Raw genomic sequence first — 14,932 nt, forward strand, 5'->3', positions numbered from 1 at the left:
TTAAACCGATAAAAGGCGCTCCAAGCTCCTGAGGCAACATCCGTTCCTTAAGTGAAGCACAACTACTTTTGGAACAGGATAAACATTACTTACATGAATAGGCAAACCACTCACAAAAAGGATTATTTCCATCTTCTTTGGATTGAATCTCAGTTGATAAGATCTCATTACCCTGCCCAGGCACTGATTCAGAACTTCTACTGTCTCATCTATATTAGATGAAATGGAAAACTAAAGCTGGGTGTCACCTGCATATTTGGTGACACTCCACCTCTGTCCTTGATAACCTCCTACATAGGTTTCATGTAGATGTTAAAAATAATGCAGTCTTAAACATAATCACAGGCCTAATGATAGTCACAATGCAAATCAGTAATCCTTCAGCACCCTCTTCTCTAACTGGCCATTCAAGCAAAAGCAGAACTAGAAGGGTTCTGTCCTAAATGTTTTTCTGTCCCAAAAGATACCATGGTCAACAGTATGGTCAGAGATGTCTAAGACACTGAATCAGGTTATACGCCTCTTGTCCCTTTCCCAGGTAGGTCATCCAACATGAAAACCAAGCAAGGCAGTTTCTGTTACAAATTAGTCCTAAAACCAGAGTAAACAGAATCTATGACTTCTGTTCCATTGAAGTGCACTCAGTGTACACTCAGTGCTGATCAGCAAGCAATTGCCCAGGGACCTTGCTCATCCTAGAAAACAGCTCTGGGAGTCACAAACCAAGTACCTCTGGAGGCAACCTTAGTCTTAATATAACATTTTAAATATTACTCTCTACTGAGTACACAGTTTCTTTGCAACAAAAGTAAAAATGGCGAGATAGGCTGCAAATATATTTAACAAATAATAAAATACAGCGGAGTTTAAAAGTTTATGAATCATTTTGAACTTACCATGTTTCTGCATAAACAACATAAATTGTGATCTCTCCCACATGAATGAACAAGTATGTTTTCAATTCATTTGTTTAATTGGGTTCTCTTTAGTTAAGAGGACTTGTGTGGAAAAGCGATCACATTTAGATCATATTTGGTAAAAATATGATTAGATCATATTTAGGTAAAAATATTGAAAATTCAAAAGTACTCACAAACTTTTAAGCACTACTGTATAATAAAGGAATTGGTTTTACCTTTCTGGCAATTCTGTGAAAGTAAATATCTACGTAGTTCTGCACTTATTTTTAATGTGTTTGGTAGCTCCTCTTGTTCATACTGCAGGCAGCATTAGCAAAATTTGCTGACCAAAAAGAAGTTGCTTACTTCCTTTGCTTGGTGAGAGCAGGAGGTGTTAATAGATGCCATCTGTGGCATCACTTAACTATTATTTATGCAAATTGTGGCATTAAAAGTGGCTTGGGAATGGCGCTTTCCTGACAGGCTCAAAATACACAGACAACTGAGGAAGCTAATTTTTGCTGACAAAAAGGGCTCTTCCCAACTAAAGTTAAAGTAAAGTTACAATGTTAATTTAGGCTCAGGGGACAATGAATAGATTCACATAACAGAACTATAGAAGGGGCAAAATAAGAGGTGTCCATGGATGCTATCTTTGGCATTTCATTAGTTACACAAAGTGTAGTGTGAAATCTGATTTTTAAAAAGCTGGCTGTTGGGAACTTGAGATTGCAATTGAGCAGCAAGCTTTTGCTTTATGCTTAACAAAGAGGGCAATCTAATTTAGAGCACTTAATTAACACAGGCTCATGGGGCAGCCCATACAAGAAAAATATACAAAAGTAAAACTGTAGCAAAGGGTCAGACCCAAGGAGTTACTGTGGGGTGAAATCCATCAGGTTCTGACAGGTTCTGGAGAACTGGTAGCGGAAATTTTGAGCAGTTCAGAGAATTGGCAAATACCACCTCTGGCTGAGCCCAAAGTGGGGTGGGAATGGAGATTTTGCAATATCTTTCCCCCAGGAGTGGGGAGGGAATGGGGATTTTGTAGTATCCTTCCCTTGCGACGCCCACTAAGCCACACCCACAGAACCGGTAGTAAAAAAAACAGATGGCAATAAGCCAGTCCATTAAATCCAGAGTTTAATATAAAATATCAATACATGTTTATATGAGGGTGGGGGTGTTAAATTATAGCATTCACTGCCATCTTAAAACTTCTTCCTCAGCAATTTCTATTTGGATGGAGCTCTGAAATCAAAACTATATCCTAAATTTACTGGGAGGGAAACTGGGAAAATATAAGGAGCCTACTTTCTTTTGCTAATGATAAATCTCCAGCATTCTACTATATATTAAATTAGCAAGACACAAGTTGGGTTCCTCTGCTTTATGTATTTTACTTATGTTTAAAGTACACCCGTCTCCCTCATACAGCAACTGTTACTATAAAGGCTTTATGTATCCAAATTGTTTGATTGTTTGAATGCTGCCCATCTCGTCAGAGGTGATTCTTAATTGTTGTATATTGTCATTGTTATGACATTCATTCAACACATCAAACATTACATAATCCATTACTTCTGAATTCTCACATTTTCTGTGCTACAGGAAAGCATAGCGGCTAGAGTTTATTAAAAATATGCTGCAGAAGACTACATATGACTATGATTATAGTCATATGATCATAGACCCATAGGTTTAGAAAGGATCAAGCTTCTCTAGTCCAGTGATGGCTAACCTTTTTTGGACTGAGTGCCCAAAGCAAGCAAGCACCCGAACCCCCAAAATGCAATGAGTGTGTGGCTCCCACACATGCGCCCACTCCCTGAACATGTGCATGCATCCCGCATGGACCCCGTCCCCCCGTGCATGTGTGGCAGAGACCCAAAGACCAGCTGGCCAGCGGGAGGTGTGCACGTATGCACAGCAAAGCTGAACTGGGGCACTGGCTTGTGTGTCCACAAAAAGGGCACTGCGTGCCACTTCTGGCACGCGTGCCATATGTTTACCATCACGGCTCTAGCCGAACCCAATGCCTTTTGCAGGAATTCTCATACCGTCCTGGACAAATGGCTGTCCAATCTTTTCTTGAAAACCTCCATCATCCTTAACTTCAGGAAGCAGGCTGTTCCCTTGTTTAACAGCTCTCACAATCAGGAAATTTCTCCTTAGTTTAGCCTTCATATAACTGTTGCTTTGCCAAACCATAGTCATAGTACTCTATGTTCAGATTTCTACTATCACTGTCTCATTACAAATGCCACTTCTTCAATACTTTTGAATAATTATGGAGCACATTGGATGGCAGTGAAAATCTCTGCCGCTATAAAATACAAGGGAATATCACTAGGTTTTAAATGGAAGACAGAGTCCAAATATAATAATTGAAATACTGATTTGAGATCCCTATGTTACAGAACACAAAAATACCTTGATTCATACTGTCCCTTTATTATGGATTGTAAGAGCATGATGTGTAAAAAAGCCTAGCACTTAATCAATTTCATGCCTATTCAGTATCAACTGAAGGATATATAGCACCACTAGGCCACATTGACTAATTTTATGGGTTTTTGACAAAGCTTCCAGTGATCACCAGAACAAATTACTATAACTATATTTCTCCTTAGCTTCTACCTATAATCTGTAAGACCAGATGCTCCATCTCTTTTCTGACTCTACTGTCTTGCCCTTTATCACCTGAGATCCTTCAGTAACGGTCTTAAGTTTTGCTAGCAAACTGCTTTTGCTGCCATTTTCTCTGCTACAGGAATATTAAATAGCAAAAACTTGTTTGTGTAAGACTTTATTTTTTACTTTTTTCTTACAATTTTCCCAAAGGAAAATTTTAAAAAGTAAAGTAAAACTGAAAGTATAAATTAACAAGGTGTCAAGTTTCCGAAAGATGGCTTTTTAAGTACAGGTAGTCCTCGAGTTACAACTACAATTGAGCTTAAAATTTCTCTTGCTAAATGAAACATTTGTTAAGTGAGTTTTGCCTCATTTTACAATTTTTCTTCCCATAGTTGTTAAGTGAATCACTGCAGTTCAATCTGTCTTCTCCATTATCTTTGCTTGTCAGAAGGTCACAAAAGCTGATCACATGACCCTGGAACACTGCAACTATCATAAATATGAGTCAATTGTCAAGCATCCAAATTCTGATCACCTGACCATGGGTATGATGCAATGGTCGTAAGTGTGAAAAACAGTCATAAATTCCTTTTTTCAGTGCCATTGTAACTTTCAACAGCCACTAAATGAACTGTTGTAAATCAAGGACTACCTGTACATTAACAATACAGTAGTAAGGCTCACAGACAGACTGTAATTAGACTGAGTATAAGAAAACTTCCTATGATGTGAATAATAATTCAGACTTATTCAGACAGTCCAATTCTATACTAGGGAAATTAATGTGATGTCATCTGGCCAAGCCAATCTTTCTAAAATTCATGCTATCGAAATTCAGATACCATGTCAGAAAAATAAAATGGAAGGTGACCACTGTTTTGAAAACTATCAAAATCAGGTCTGGAGTAGCAACTATTTTCTCAACTAGAGTGAGATTCCACATTTTAATTTTGTAGTTAAAAAGAACTGGAAGGAATCCCCCCCCCCCCCACAATCTATCCTAGGAAGCTATTTTATATGCAAGTATATATGCTTTGGGCTACATTTCATTTCAGTAACTGAACTAATATGATAGCAGCAACATAATAACAGATCTCCGGTTATTTTTATAAGCTTGGGTGTTCAGTTGCATCATATATAATGAATCAGCTCTAACTGTTAACACTGTGTGTCTGTGAGGGATTCTGAGTGAGTGTTGGAAAAAGAGAGACAAAAAAAAGAAAAAGAAAAGAAAAAGAAAAAAAGAAAGAGAAAACAATTTAACACAGAATATTATTTAAACAAATTACCTTCAGTGATAATACATTTGACCATCATGTACAATTGACTTTGACTATAACACTGTTTTTTTTTTTTTAAATGATTAATCTGATACACTTGCTTAGACACAGATTTGGTATGTCCCCAAATTATGCAAAAATTCTGAAGAAGCAAAGCTGGTGTAAATGTGAAATCCCTGCAGCAAGAATGGAAAGAAAAAGGGTTAGGGTTAGGGTTAAGGAATTATTGCACTGAGGGTCAGTGTGTAAGGTGATATAAACAGTGCAATTTAGACCAACTCCAGAACCTTTAAAAGACTTGACCTATGGCCAAAATTGCTGTACCAAAATTGATGAATAAATCACCCCACTGTTTGCTTGAAGATTCATTTACATTCTAGAACTTTCTGAATCAAATTTTAACTGACCAGAAATTATGAAGATTGCACCTTCTTAGCTGTCTTTTTGTTATACCATGTGACAGGTTGGAGGAAGAAAAGATATTAATGTAGTGTGAACTCTGAATCTGAATCTGAATCTGTTGTGCCCCTGATATTTAATGCAAAAAAAAAATGCTTCTTGAGTACATCTGATCAATCTAACAGATCTGTTATATTTGAAATACTCCTCATAACTGGGCCAAGGGGTGGGGGAAGCAGGAGGAAAACTCAGGGCTGTATGCAAGATACTAATGGCCTCCTGTGAAATCTATGCTGTGGAAAGAGCCATGGCTCAATGACTCAGCACATGCTTTGCATGCAAATGGTTCCTGATTCATATACCAGATGAAACAGTAACTTCAGATTGCTTCTGTATTAAAGCTGTCTTTGCAGTTATGATTTTTACGTACTAACATATGTAAAAATGTTAGCCAAGTATGAAATGAAAAGCCTAATACCTGAATTTCCAGCCTGCTAATTTTTACATCTAATCTCTAGTTTCTGGAATGCCTGGAGAGCCATATAACTGCAATTCATGCTAAAGCTGTATTCAGACAGTGTAATAACCTATGATTTACCATGACAAGAATGAGTCAAGGCAATTCTCTGGCTCATGTGCACCCCTCTTCTCCTTTGGCATGGCTGCAAGGAGATCAGTAGCTATCTCGTCTAATTTAAATTAAACTTTTTTTTTTTGCTGTCTTTTGAGTCAGTGTTGATTCCTGGCTGAACAAATCCCTGCAGTTTTCCCAACAAGATTGCAGAAGTGATTTGCCATTGCCTGCTTCCTAGACCTGAAAGTAACTGGCCCAAGATCACACAGCTAGTTTTGTGCCTAAGGCAGAACTAGAACTGAAGAGTTTCCTGGTTTCTAGCCTAATGCCTTAACCACTGCACCAATGGCTCTTGATATTAACTATGGTTAACTATTATATTTGATCTCTAAATCATGATTAAACTGAATTATGTTTTCTGAATCATCTAGCTTTATGGTCCATCATCTGAAATTGACTTATTTAAAGTATTCTACACTCAAGACTAACGACAATTTGTCAGATTTAAACGACAAAACAAGCTACAGTTCATGAAGTCTTTTTTTAAACACATGCAAATGTTGAAAATCAAACAACTTCTTCAAATTAAAGATGGACAATACTAAACTTATATATATATATATATATATATATATATATATATATATATATATATATATATATATATATATATATATATCTTAAACAATATATCCATAACATTAAAATAGATAAAATATCAAAGGCTTTGGACACAATTTACAGACTTCTGAAAGACAATAAGAGACTGCTGCTACCTGAAGTTTATAAGCAGAAGTTCCATTATTTGGGGCACTGTCTTGTTATTCTGATAAGGTAGAAAAGTTGAAACTGGTCTTACTACATGTGAAACAATATAAATTGCAAACAGGGAAGGAATCAACATCTTAGGCAGTGCTAAAAAATTCTAAGCAGTTAGTCAATAGCTGCATATAAATTTGGCTTGAGTACCTAAGAATTTTGACCTACTTCCCATTCTTCTGCAGGACTGATGTACACTGATTTTTTTCTAGCTTTTTCTTTATGTATATGGATTAATCTTGACAATCCAAGAAAAGTGTGTGTATGCATTGCCATGGGAGATTGTAGACCTGGGTTGGGCCAGGATGAAGCTCTAGTAACTATATAGATTCTATGTCTGGTCCCCAGTGAAATATGTTTTTTTATATGTTATGGTTTTCTGCCATGCTTCTTTTACAGTATTTGGTGTTTTAAACTCTTATTAGTTGCCCCAAGTCACCTAGCAAGTGGGCAACGACATAAATTGAATAACCTAATGAATAAGTAAATAAATGCTGAACTTGGCTTAAAACTAAAATACAAATGTTCATTTTTAAGGATGTTGAATTATAAATCAATATTCCTTCCATTTATTCAGAGATACTCAATCTCCAGAAAATTGGGGCATTTATTAAGCAGTAGAAGGCATAGTCATTCTCTCACTGGGTTGACAAACTGTGGTGGAATAGGAAATATTGAATGGCTAAATTGTAACTTAGGTCAAAAGCACTTTTGGAACAAAATAGTAAATCACTAGGCTATATGCATGCATTTGTTCACCAGGCCAGTAACAGTTCTTGGTCAGAAACTGAGTGCCAAAATACGAGAATGTATGCTATGATTCCTGGAAGATGTTCAAGGTGAATCCGCAAGAAAAATAAACTTCATAGATGGGAATCTGACATCCAAAACATTTATTTAAATGTAACAAGTGTCTGCATTTAGAGAAAAATAAAGTTCAACGCAACATAAGATTCTCACAAAAAACCCAATTTCATACAAAAACACTTCTATTGTGTGACTCATAAACAGCAATACCTTCAGGCCTTCCCCTTCTTTTTAACAAACATAATATAGTTCTTTAATGTAAAAAGTATTGATATTAATTTTATATGCTATAGAAAATGAATGAATGAAAAAATAAATACAAATTTTATTTATCTTCATCATATATGCCACATTCTTCAGTGGGTTGTTGTATGCTACTTTGGAAATGTCAAGATCAGAACAAAATACAACAAAATACAGAAATCAATCCAAAAAGCAGTACAGTAGCATATTAAATAATAAAATGCCTTATCAATAAAATAAAACTTAAAAGTGTTTAAAAGTCTGACTTGTTTTTTAAGCATGTGTCTGGCTCTGGAAGAATAACAAGGCAGGTAACAGACAAGCTTCTCTCAGGAGGCCATTTCCCAGGTGACTGTACACAGGTGTATTTCAGTTGCAGTTGCAAGATTTGGAAAAAGAATATTTACTTAAAGATTTTTGCACTGATTCACATATAGAAATAGATAAAAATTATAATACAGACTTTTCAAAAATGTCTATTTAAAACATGCTTGAACTAAACACACTAGAGATATCAAACTGTTGGCTCTTGTATAATGTCAGGGCTTTAATTCACATATTTATAGGAAATATGGAACTATATTGGAGCTATATTCAGAACACAGTGAGATTACCCATTCACTCATGTTTCGTGTTCTATTAAGAAATCAGCAGCATGGGGTTTCCCCAGTAAAATGCTTCGGCTAATTCTAATGATATCACAGTTTCTCTAGCAGCATTATCACAGCACTAGGCCATACAATTATATTTATTTTTACACCTCTGTTATATTCCTTCCACACAGACTTCTTCAAGGTAGCATACTTTAGTTGCAGAGAGAACGCATATTGCATGCACTCAAAATAATTTTAAAAATTGTTCAGTGTAAATAATTGTTTTCTATTTTAAATATGCCTCAAATGTACTGGAGTCACAACGGTTAACTAAATAAATTGAAGATGCCCTACACTGGCCAACCTGGGATGGCAACGATGACTCTGTTTTGACTATCACTGAGTCAAAAGCCAAAACTGGGCACATCCTCAATTTAATTTTTTGCCATGAAATAGTATTTGTAATATCCTGTACATGGGATAAGTTAGTTCCTCTGTCATGATGGTCAGACTATCCAATGGTGATAGTCTGGCCATTTTTCATTTCACTTCACCATTTTCTTCCTGAAGGATTCAGTAACCCAGTAAGTTGATCTGCCCCTGGGGATTTATGGAATCTAATGGGATGTTGAATGCTTTAGAAGAATTTCCAGAATACCTGCATATTGTTTGGCACCATGAAGCCTGATAGCATGTGTCATTCTTTGCTGCTCTGGACAATACAACATGCAAACAGAGGCTATGGTACAAATGGTAACAGATTCATCATGGAACATCTGTGACTGTGCACAATCCTGTCTACTGTGTGGAAGGCTTAATTTGTGGCCTCCACTGCATATTCAAGGAGCTGTCTTTTGCATGAAGGGAAGACAGAGTTTATAAAAAAACATTATTGGAGGCCTTAAGTATTTGTTGTGACAGATTTGCAAGGCAGCTTGAGGACAGAATCCTTTTCATCTTGACTTTAAATGCTGCTTTTGTTACAGAACACACTGAGATCTAATGCACCATCAGATCTAATTCTGGATGGAATGGAAACATTTTTAGATTTTGAGAGTGTGGACAAGATGTTTATACTTGTCCAGTTTGTCTGATCTATACCTCTGTCCATCTTGCCTTATTTAAATTAGTCAACTGAGCAAAGTGGATCTAAGGATTACTAAATACATCTTTAGATAATTAATAGTGCCATTAGACTCAAAGGGATACAATGATGCACTCCTGGTTGGTTTATAAGTAACTTTATATGAGAGGGAGAGGGTGGGAGGAAGAGGATCTATTGATCCTGCTTCATTTTTAGCAGCCACTGATATCATTAACCAAAAAATTTTCCTAGGCTATCTCTGGACCTGAAGGTGCTGAATTATAATAGTTCCACCTCTACTAGGAAAAATAGCCTCAGAGAGTAATATGAGAACTTTCTCTGCATTCTAGCAAATATTTTATCCCCAGTGCAATTGTAGGAGGCAGTCATCAGGAGTTTCTTGAGTAGCTATCATCAATACACAGATGACACCCAGTTCTACTCAGTTCTACTTTTCAGAAGAAAGCTGTATGTGTTTGAAAGCAATAGCTAGAACACAGTGACGAGGTGAGCAAGGTAATAATAGGAGGCTTAATCTCGGCAAGAACGTGTGGGTAGTGTTTCTGAAATGGAAATTGCCTGTTCTGAATCAGTTTTCCTGCATCTTTCAGAAAAAAACAACAACAGACATTTAATTTGGAGGTTCTCATATTTATTATTATTCAAGTGACTTCTGTGACCAAGAATACCAACTGCCAGCTTCACTTGTTATACAGACTTCCTTGGACTGGAATAATCTAGCTATAGCTGGTTATACACTGGTAAATCCATATTGCACTATTATAATTTGCCATATACCCTTCCCTTTAATCTGGAAATAACTACTGATAGAGTTTGTGATGATGACACTGTTGAGTAGGGCATCTGACTGTGCATGTTCTGCTAAACTGAATTAGCTGCAACTACTTTTAGTGATATGGACTGGATATGAACTTTTTATGTATGTACTAAGTGTGAGATTTTTGGAAAGCTCTCCTGATTGTTAAAGTATCTACCTACTGCACATGCTTCCTTTTATGAATATTAAGTGAATGATTGTTTAGTTTTCCTTTTCCTCAGAATTTTTTAGTTGTTATGTTTTTACGTTGTTTTAACAGTTTCTTTCTGTATTTTTTAAAATGATGTACTATAAAGAGCTTCAAGATGAAAAGCAGTAGCATATGAAAATACATCCAGCAAGTAAATAAATAAATAAAGATCAGTCAAATGCTTCAGGAGGCTATCATAGTTGATTATCTTAAAAATGGTGTTGAAGAATTAACAGAGGCAATCTATCCATGTCTTGATGGTCATCTATGAAAGTAATCAAAACAAGCTGTTTCTGCTGCAAAATGAGTTAGAATCCAGATTATAACAGATTCAGTCTAAGCCTAAATACTTCACCCCAAGAAAATAATTGATTAAAGGCTATAGTTGAGATAATGCTGCTGTAATAATGCAATTTGACAACTTTTACAGAAGATATACCTAGACTGGAACATTTTAGCATTGCTAACTTTTAACTTTCCACGGAAAAAGCATTATTCTTCCACTCACCCTACTGCCAATAACTCCTCAATTGATAAGATAACTGTTCTTCTTTTAGCAAGTTGTAAAACTGCTAACATTTGCAATCTTCTATATGAATTTGGTAATACCAAAATTAAGCAGACTTATTTAAAAATAACCACCAAGCTTTTTCCAAAAATGGACAAAAGCCCAGAGCATTCTGAACATAATTTCAGTGTAAAACATCTGTGGACAATCTTTTTCTTTCCTCTATTGAATATTTTATGTTAGAACTATTACCAGCCCATGACAGGTCTTTCTTTCTTTATCCAGTAACTGTTCAAAATAAAATCAACAAGCAAAATGTAAACATAGTTACCTAAATATGCCTCACTATGGATATAACATGCAAAATGAAAAGTTTAGACCATCATCTGTACTGGAATCGCAGCCAAATTGACCAGGCTCAGGACTTGATTTCCATAATTAATTTTTATTGTTGTTACTGTTACTGTTGTGTATTTGAAATTAACATTCCATCAGCACTGCAGCACACTATAAAAGAAAACAAACCCAAATAAGGTCATGTGTGCCTCCAGAATTCAGTTAACTAAATTTAATACTATTCATGAAGTTCCATAAATTTGCAGACTTTTTCTTGCTAAAAATTCATTTGTAAAATATGCTTTTAATTGTTATGAAAAATGATGTTTAATACTGGTAATGTTTCTATTTGTTGGACTATTATGAATTGCACTGCAATTAAATTAGAAGTAGTACATTTTATATTCATAGAACACTGATTATTGCTTTAAAAAAAGGTTAACACCATGCTATTTTACTGAAGATTATTCCAAGACAGAATGTGTTCTAACAAACAAAACACTGTTATGAAAGAATGAAAAAACATATATCAATACTCAAATTCCTGTTACCTTATTGAGCATAATTTTAGTTGGATAGCAGCAGAAGTAGAAAAAAGCAGCACAAAGAATCAGGAACAATCTTTGAATTCTGGAAAGTTTATTCAGGCATCAGCCTGGTTCTTGAATAATCTTTTTCAGCTTTATGGCTAAAAGCTTGCTTACGGTTTTGAACTGTGATTGAAAGGAAACTGAATTTTGTACCAAAAATTTGTACCATGTTTGTGTTTTTAGAAATAAAAATTAGAGGGTCCCATTTCTTCATTCCAAGATTTATTTATTTATTTATTTTATTTATTAATTTTATTTCTATACCGCCCTTCTTCCGAAGGACTCAGGGCGGTGTACAGCCTGATTAAAAGCACAAGGACAGACAAAATTTTAAAATTGTTAAAATTATTAAATAATTGGCCCAATTTTATAACTCCCAAATTTAAAATCCCATATTTAAAACCAATTAAAATCTTTACATTGATAGCCCGGCCTGGTGGAACAACAAGGTTTTGAGGGCACAGCGAAATACATGGAGATCGGAGATCTTACGCATTTCAGGGGGCAATTCATTCCAAAGGGCAGGGGCTCCCACAGAGAAGGCCCTCCCCCTGGGTGTCACCAGCCGACATAATTTGGCCGATGGCACCCTGAGGAGACCCTCTCTGTGGGAGCGAACTGGCCGGTGGGAGGCTACTGGTGGCAGAAGACGGTCTCGAAGGTACTCAGGTCCAATGCCATGGAGTGCTTTAAAGGTGATAACCAACACCTTGAATCGCACCCGGAAGACCACTGGGAGCCAGTGCAGCTCGCACAGGAGGGGTGTCATATGGGCACAACGAGTTGCGCCCATAACCACCCGCGCGGCCGCATTCTGGACCAGTTGGAGCCTCCAGGTGCTTTTCAAGGGGAGCCCCATGTAGAGAGCATTGCAGTAGTCCAGTCGGGAGGTGACAAGGGCATGAGTGATTGTGCGCAAGGCATCGCGATCCAGAAAGGGCTGCAACTGGTGAATCAGGTGAACCTGATAAAAAGCCCCCCTGGCCACGGCCGTCATATGTTCTTCTAAAGACAGCTGGGCGTCCAGGAGGACGCCCAGATTGCGAGCCCTCTCTGTGGGGGGTAAAGACTCATCCCCAATAGTCAGCGATGGCACCAGCTGACTATATCGCGACACATAAGGACCGGTTGGTGCTACTCTATATTTTTTTCAGCATGACAGATGTAATTGCACTTGGAACTTCTGCTAGCCTCATTTCTCATTTTTCCTCATCCATATGACAGAGCAGCATAAGTTTCATTTAACATACCTGTTCAAATTCTAAAGAATTATGTCAGTTATAAGGTAAGCCAAGTTACTTTACAAATTTATAATGCCAAGAAAAGCAATGATACTATCATAACCTCTCTACTTCATAGCATCTACAGTATCTGTTCCACTAATATAATGGCACACAATTAAGCCATAATGTAGATTGTTTGATTTTGGCTTATCATGCTGTGTTAACCTTGCCATTATGGATTCTATTGCAGAGTTTATGGATTAATAGGTTATATGAATCAGGTGGTTATGATTTATTAATTTAATGTGCTTAAATAAACTGTGGTTTGGCACAATACACAAACTCAACAAATAATGGCTGCATTTTCAAGTGCGTGCTAATAGTTGAATCAGTATGAAGTAGCCAGTGTCTATTATTGTACCATATTAGTAAAGGTACTACTTTCATGAAGAAGTCTTTCATGTAACCTGAACGTGAACCCAGAAAGCACAAATCTGGAAATGAAAATTCAACTGAAGAAGGCCATGACCCATCCTTGTCAGATGGACCAACTAAGTTAGACAAAGCTAATTCAGTCGCTTTGCATTGAGGCTGAAGAAAGCCATATTCTATGCAAAGAACATTGTCTATACAGGTAGTCCTTGACCTATGACCACAATTCCCAAGTGTCATAAGTGTGAAAAACGGTCATAAGTCACTTTGTTGAGTGCCGTTGTAACTTTTAATGGTCACTAAATGAACTGTTGTAAATTGAGGACTACCTGTATATTTGTATTTTTATTAATATTAATAAGCTTTTAACTGTCATCATTCAACTATATCTTCTTGTTATACTGTTTTTATTGTACACCATTTTATACATATTTTACAGGGGTGGGTTCTACTTACCTTTACTACCAGTTCGCAACGGGGCCGCACGCACGTGCTTGCTTCACTAGCACATTCTTCTGTGCATGCGCAGAAGCTTCTGCGCATGCCCAGAAGAGTTCTGATGGCATCGGTGTCGGTGGGCGGAGCCTCCCTTTGGTTTTACTACCGGTTCAATAGAAACAGTCCGAACCGGGGGCAACCCACCACTGGCATTTTATTGTATACACATTCTCCTTAGGAGAAAAAGGCATATATAAAATAAATAAACTGCCAATCCTAAAGTGGAACAGCATAAAGTAAAACTTGTGATGGGTCTGTTAGTAACTTCTCACTAGCACCTGTCATTTTCTTTACCCAGAAGCTCCTATGGGTAGTGCTTTGTGACTGAGGTTACTACCCAAGTTACATCATCATCTAATGAAACTTTCCAAATCTGAAGTGGAATCCTGGAGTCGCAGCCCATAAATTCCTGAAGTTACCACACTAGGGAAAACATATTCCAGGCCAATGTTTCTCAACCTCAGAAACTTTAGGACGATTTAAAAATTCTGGGAATTGATGTCCACAAGTTTTAAAGTTGCTGAGGTTGAGAAAACACCATTTTAAACAGCCAGCTGCTGGCCTGAGCAATGGGTACTGCCTATAAATTTTATAAATAAATAAATAAATAATTTTATTTCTATACCGCCCTTCTCCCGAAGGACTCAGGGCGGTGTACAGCCTATTAAAAACACAAAGACAAACATCAGTTAAAAATAATTAAAATTATTACATAATTCGGCTGAAATTTAAAACCTCAAAAATTTAAAACCCAATTTAAAAATCATTAAATTGATAGCCCGGCTTGGCGGAACAGCAGGGTCTTGAGGGCACAGCAAAATACATGGAGGTCGGAGATCTTCCGCATTTCCGGGGGCAGTTCATTCCACAGGGCAGGGGCTCCCACAGAGAAGGCCCTCCCCCTGGGTGTCGCCAGCTGACATAACTTGGCAGATGGCACCCTGAGGAGACCCTCTCTGTGGGAGTGAACTGGCCGGTGGGA

The 14,932-nt window shown here is 37.0% G+C and overlaps 1 protein-coding gene across 2 annotated transcripts in view; it reads right to left on the minus strand.

The window, feature by feature from the left end:
- SLC8A1 (solute carrier family 8 member A1) overlaps nucleotides 1-14,932 on the minus strand; it is a 257,765-nt gene that overhangs the window by 205,008 nt on the left and 37,825 nt on the right. Inside the window, exon 1 of one of the 2 annotated variants that reach the window (XM_070932298.1) lies at nucleotides 4,826-4,889. The exons of the other annotated variant lie outside the window; for it this stretch is intronic. The gene's annotated coding sequence lies outside the window, so the exon portion shown is untranslated. Of the gene's footprint in view, nucleotides 1-4,825; nucleotides 4,890-14,932 lie in introns of those variants that run through there. 2 annotated transcript variants of the gene reach the window in all.

Source organism: Pituophis catenifer, unplaced genomic scaffold (assembly GCF_029215685.1).
Source record: "Pituophis catenifer annectens isolate HBS135680 unplaced genomic scaffold, rPitCat1.0.hap2 SCAF_1, whole genome shotgun sequence".
Taxonomy (NCBI): Eukaryota; Metazoa; Chordata; class Lepidosauria; order Squamata; family Colubridae; genus Pituophis; species Pituophis catenifer.